The 6569-nt window shown below is 39.3% G+C and overlaps 1 long non-coding RNA gene across 1 annotated transcript; it reads right to left on the reverse strand.

The window, feature by feature from the left end:
• Window positions 1–1627: 1627 nt before the first annotated feature.
• On the reverse strand, window positions 1628–4962 carry LOC134639078 (uncharacterized). Its single transcript, XR_010095308.1, has 3 exons — window positions 4887–4962; window positions 1824–1996; window positions 1628–1728 (listed from the first exon to the last, which is right to left on the reverse strand). It is a non-coding gene; the product is annotated as an uncharacterized LOC134639078 (long non-coding RNA).
• Window positions 4963–6569: the final 1607 nt, after the last annotated feature.

Consider the following 6569-nt stretch of genomic DNA (forward strand, 5'->3'; position numbering starts at 1 on the left):
TCAAAATCAAAACAGAAATGCATAACTGCAAAATAGCAACATTTATGATAACAATAACGATCACAATATAGCCAATGGTCTGTATGTATTGTACAGCCAATATATGAGTGTTTACCTAAAAAAATAACATTTCTGAGCTTTTACAATGTTGTCTATGCACTTTTATAAATTACATTTAAATAATTAATTATTATATAATTAATTATTTAAATGACTTGATCACTGATTTATACTTTCAGTATATCCAGGCTTTTCTAGACATGTGATTGAATTATAAGTATATGATCTGTATTGTCCTGACTTTTACAATAGAAGAACAAGTAAGAAATTGTACAAGATAGATGAGAATGTGCACAAATAATCTGAGCAGAAGAGGGAAAGAATGTCAGTCACACATGTGGGTTGTTGTTTCTTCTTGATCATCTTTAGTGATATTCGGTGACTTGTTCAAATATTTTCCAGCAGTACAGAATCTGCTACAGATTTTGTGGCTTTGTTAATGCAGGAAGGTCTGAAACTTAAAGCTATGCTGTCTAACGTAACTGACTCTCTTCGAGAAAGAGAGTGTGTGTGTGTGTGTGTCTCACACACACACACTTCTTACCTGTTGTTGACATTAATGTCACTGTTTAATTACTACTTTGTACAGCACTTTGGTCAATTCTCTGTTATTAAATGTGCTTTATAAATAAATGAAATGAAATGAAATAAATGAACATAAACAACTGGAGTAGCAATTGTCTCCTTAATGCTCTTTCCAAACCAAAGGTGGTTCATGAGTGCCTTGGAGAGAAATAAAAGAATATCAATCTTAGTGAGGGGAAAGTGAGGACTACAGGATGGATTAAAATGAAGCAAGTTGTGACCATGACACTTACTACAACAACAAAGACGGGCATTAGTCTGTGCCAATTTATCTTAGTGGCACTTTGTGTGATTACTATGGACATAAACTGAAGCCAGTGCAGTTGTGATCATAGTCCCACCGGCCCCTCCAATGACCACGATCTTTGACTCGGACTTCAGCAAAGCTGGTGCTGTAGAGGAGGGAGGCTGCTCCCCTGAGAAATTCAGCAGGACAGGGCTACAATACTACAATCTTGACTCATCCATGTGACAAAAACAAAAAGAAAATGATTGGGTGTCATTCACAAGCAGTATGCACACGCAAATCTATGTGTAAATCATATGTACAAACATTTGACACACAAATCAGTGATTAAATAATTTCATATGGGAAGTTGTTCAAACTCTAGGAGCAACTTCAGAAGTCCCTCTTACCGTGCATACAGACAATGAGCAATGAATAAATGATGAAGGCCCGGCTGTTACAAGTCTTTAAACTGAATATTAATCACAGTATCACAGCAATTGAAACTGGCTGACTGGCCTCCTAAATTACTATCCCCAAACTGAGTAACACCTTTATTACCCTAATGTGTGGAATATGTGTCAGAAAGTTATGAAAGGCTTATATAGATAGGTGAGCTGACACATTACTTAAAGAAATGTCATTTCAGGAAAATAATTTCAGGAAAAAAAAATTAAACTCTTTGTGGTATTAGTATTGAAATAATCTGTCCTCTTCATATGATTACTTGTATATAAATATTAAATGTAGAAAGCATCTCTTCACCAGGAGAAATGCTATTAGTTCTATTGCAGAAGTCAGACAGCTGGTTGTTGAGAATGATTCCAGTGCTTGGAGAGAGGCCCTTGCAGCCAAATCTGTAAACAAAAAAAAATATTAAGTTTTTATCAAAGAAAGAAAAATATCTGATAGCTGGTTTCTAACAGTGAAACAGAATGATGCAGGTACTGACTCGTCATTGATGGTGCTGATTACAGACACAATAGATCCATCTTCAACCAACATGTGTGGTACCAGTGGTGTCTCGATTTGAGGCGATTTTCCTAATAATCGTTTTCATGAGTCTCGTTAGTTATTTTTTGCCATATGACATCAGCAAAGCTCTTTTGTGAAATTCTTTGCCATCTGTAGGAAATACAGAAAATTAAAAAAAAAAAAGAAAAGTAATAAATTATTTTTTTTACACACACACACACACACACACACACACACACACACACACACACACACACACACACACACACACACACACACACACACACACACACACACGGCGGTGGAGACTTCGTGGCCCAACATATCCCAGACTTCATAGCGCGGCGGTGGGTGTGGATAATTTTGCTGAAAAGAAAAAAAGAACACCGGTGGAAGCGGAGCGGCCAAAGAGTAAACTTTTAAAAGTAAGTACTGAATATTATGTAAATTATTTATGTGCAAATGTTTAATAATGAAGAACATTTAAACATTATAGTGGGTCACGTGTTGGCAAAGTTATGTGACATTAGTGATGTTTGTACTAACTTGGTTTTAAAGCCTTTACTTTAAAATATACGCTGTTCAATAGTTGACCTTAATCCTACAGAGAATGTGATGATTTCATGGATAATTAAAGTCAGTCATATATCCACAAACACAAGCTGAAAGTCAGTGATGCTGCTCGGTTTGCAGTCCTGAATATGACGGCACAAGCAAGATTCGCTGCACTGTTAATGTTAGCTATGTTATATTGCTGCCTCTGTTCGGTGGTGTCGAGCCAAACGGCCTTTAACGTGTGTTTGAACGAGCTGACGGTTCACTCGTTAAGCTGAAAGAAAGATGCTTTAATCACAGGAGTCACACATGTGTCCACTGGACCATCTGGGAACTCTTCTTGTTTAGCACTCGTAATAACACAAACACTAAATCCTCCTTCTCTTGTGCTGTTTTGTAGCAGTGTATACACCTGAGACTGTCACCTGTCTGTCTGTGCTGCACTCTCTCTTTTTCTTTCTCTCTGATTGTGTAATAAAAGTATGAACATGTATTTATAAGTTACACTTGTGTTTGAATCCTGCAGCTTATCACACATTTGATTTCCATGTGTGACAACTGCAAGTGGCCAGCGTGAGGACAGACTGAGGGACCCACTGCTGCACATCATCTGTGAGGCTTTGCACCCCTGATGATCCAACAGGACAAACTCAGCAGTGTGTGAGGAAGAGGAGGAGGAAGAGCCAGCAGCAGCTGACAGATGGAGAGAATGGACAGACTGTTCCCTGTTTGTGAAGGACTGCTAGAAAAGTTTACAATAACTAATTGTCTGTCCTGAATCAGTCTTATTAGGTAATGTTCAAATAATGTTATCATTCCAGTGTTTTCAGTGTGGGAGAAAGTACTCAGGGCCTTCAGGTTAAACACTATGAAAGGCAGAAACAAGTTTAATATTCAGAAACCTAAAGTATGTATCAGCAGCAGAATGGACCTAAAAATAAATGTTTGTTTCAGTTCTATGAAGCTTTGAGTATTTTGGATTAGTAGTACTGCTGTGTTTGTTGTATCATATTGCTGTAATTGTTTATATGCTTTATATATTCTGAGGTAAGTTGATCTATAGTGTTACATCATATTCTATAAGGATGTTATGTGTTTGTATACTTTCTGCCCAGTTTGACCCATTTAGCAGAAGTAAGCCTGTTTACGGCTCTGATATCTATTCTGTATGACTTAAAGCAGTTATGACATGGTCTGATTTTCTCACCCAATAAAGGAATATTTAATATATCAGTCTACTCTTCATTCTATCAGAAACTGTTATCACAGCTCGTACATTTGCTTTTTCCACATATATGTAAGCATTGAACCAAATTTAGTAATGCCAACATATTAAAAGAACAATATTTGTCTCTCATATATAATACATCTATATACACACTGTCAAAGATACTTGTCTTTGAGTGAAGATTTAAGGTGATAGGACATAAATAAATGCAACTTGAATCTTTACTGAAGCTCAGTATTTGACACGGAGTTCAAACTCACTGCTGTAATAACTAATAATGATTATTATAATAACTATAATATTGGCCATATTATATTTACATTACCAAAGTGAGATGACTTTAGTCTCATGAACAACATTAGTTAGTAAATAAAAATTAGCTAATCTTAAAATGACTTCAGTACAGAAATGAAGCCCAACAATCATGTTTTACAGTCCTGTGGTCTCAGCCTCAGATACTAAACAAATCACACAAAGCTCATGTAGAAACAAAACATGTTCTCCTTCATTTCTGTCAAACAAAGCTGTATGAAATGTTTCCAGCTGTTAGTGTCATGGTTGCTAAGCCTGAGGCTAGACCGTCCCATTTCACAAGCCTACAAGCCTCGCACTTCTGGCCTTAGCGGTCTTTGAGTACGCGGCCCTTGAGGACCGTTAAGGCTGCGTACTTTAAGGCTGCAGACCCTGAATTGGGATACAGCCATAATCTCTCCAGCATGTTCTGGGTCTGCCCTGGGTCCTCCTCTTGGTGGAACCCCAGGGCAGAGCTTCTAGTGGTTGAGCTTTTGACTTTTAGAAATTTTGCTACTCATTTCTGTCAATTGTTACACCACTTGAAAATTAAAATTAAGTCATAACTAAATGCACTGTTGTACCATTTTGTTGCATTGTGTGCAACCAAAGCAGGTTCAAATCTATTAATGAATTTTCTTAGTAGTATTTCATGATACTTACTTCATCTGAGCGGAACTTTGGATCTCAGATATGTTCCTTTAATCCACTGGCAAATTTTAAAGCTTCAATATAACGGTGATAAAATAATGTTTTTTCATCAATAATCTTCGGTTCTGAACTCATTTTATATCCTGAAAATATAATCAGTTTTTAGTGGGCGTGTGCCTGTTGGCGTGTGCAATAACCACTAAGTGCATTATTTAAACAGATCAGTTCAAAACATAAACGTATCCAACGAGCATGAGTTTGTGATTTCAAAGTGTAAATGAGCAGCAGCCCATACAGTTAGTCTCTAACACAAACCTTTCATGATGCTAATGATGAGGCTGAGGAGGGCTCCTCCTGCAGGGGGTGGAGGGAAGTACATTTGGTATTCTCCCAGAGAAATATTCCACGCTTCAGTCAATGCGACTTTATAAGAGGCCAAGTCCTCCAGTGTGAGTGTTCCTCCTGAGCAAAAACATTGAAACAAATGATTCTGTTGAGCAAAACTGAACAGTGCATTGGGCCTTCTCTCATCTGGAGAGCACCGGGTGCACTGTGAGAGTCATGTTTTTGATTTCTCCAGTTTATTCATAGACCCACATAGCAGACTGGTGTGGCCCAGATCTGGTGTCAAGCCAGCACCACTGGCTGACTTCTGGCATGGTAAGTGGCATGTCATCCAGATGTGGGCCAGGCCTGGCGTAGAAGGCACCATTTATGTGATGGCATGCCACATCTGGCCTGATTGTGGTTTGGTTTATGTGGCCCAGGTTCATAGAAAACAGGTCTGACCTGGATCTGGCATCAAGCTGGCACTTCTGACTGACTGGTGCCTTGGCTGGGTGCATGTCAACCAGATGTGGGCCAGGTTTGGCAATGATGGAAGTTAGAAGACCCAAAAGTTGCAATACTATACTGCTATGGTAGCCAATGTTTCAAATGCAGGTTTCTCAGGTTTGTGAGTGTACACTTTATCCAAAACCTAGTGAGGGTTTACTCAGGTTTATCGCTGGGTGGCTGTAGCTCAGGAGGTAGAGTAGGTCACCTACTGATCGGAAGCTTAGTGGTTCGATCCCTGGCTCCTCCCGTCTGCATGTCAAGAGTGAATTTGTATGAATGTAGTTAGGAAGCACTCAGTTTAGGGAAAGTGTGTGAATGTTGCATGTTGTGTAGAGCACTGAGTAATCTTGAAAAGTAGAAAAGTGCTATATAAGAATCAGTCCATTCACTGTCTGTATAGAGTTTCATCATATTACTTTTGCTCTATTATGTTCCGGCACATATTGTTATTACATGGCTTGATTAAGGCACATATTAGGCTGACATCTGGGGCCAGAGATGAAATGGTTCTGAGCCAGCACAGGCCCAGCAGTGTGTCTGCAACTGGCCTTGTGCTGGCCCATGTGTGGATTACCTCTGGCAAACCAGATCTGGGCCACCAAAGGGCCTTCATTCTTTGCGGTATGTGGGCCATATGTAAGCACATTGTGTGGGCCAGATCCGGGCCATACCAATTTTGCTATGTGGGGAGGAATAAGAACATTACATAGTACCAGGATTCGGGTGAAGAATAAGAAACAACACAAGATGGATACAATAAAACCGCCAAGTCCGTTGAAACTGACTGGAAATGTGGTTGCAAGCTGGAGGACTTTCAAGCAGCAGTTCAAACTGTATATTGCGGCTGTCGGAGTGGATCGCCGGGCAGATGAAAGAAAAATAGCTATGCTGCTCACCATCGCCGGCACAGAAGCAATAGAGGTTTTCAACACTTGTGTTTGCTCAGCCCAAGGACAAAGATATCTTCGATGAAGTCATAAAGAAAGTTGACGAGCACTGTCTGTCAAAGAAAAATGAAACGTACGAGCGATACGTCTTTCGCTCACGCTTACAACACCAGGGTGACTCATTTGATTCTTTTCTGATATACCTCAAGATTAAAGCTCAGCCCTGTAATTTTGGTGATCTCAGAGACTATGATAGGAGATGAAATAGTGTTTG

Source organism: Pelmatolapia mariae, linkage group LG12 (genome assembly GCF_036321145.2).
Source record: "Pelmatolapia mariae isolate MD_Pm_ZW linkage group LG12, Pm_UMD_F_2, whole genome shotgun sequence".
Taxonomy (NCBI): Eukaryota; Metazoa; Chordata; class Actinopteri; order Cichliformes; family Cichlidae; genus Pelmatolapia; species Pelmatolapia mariae.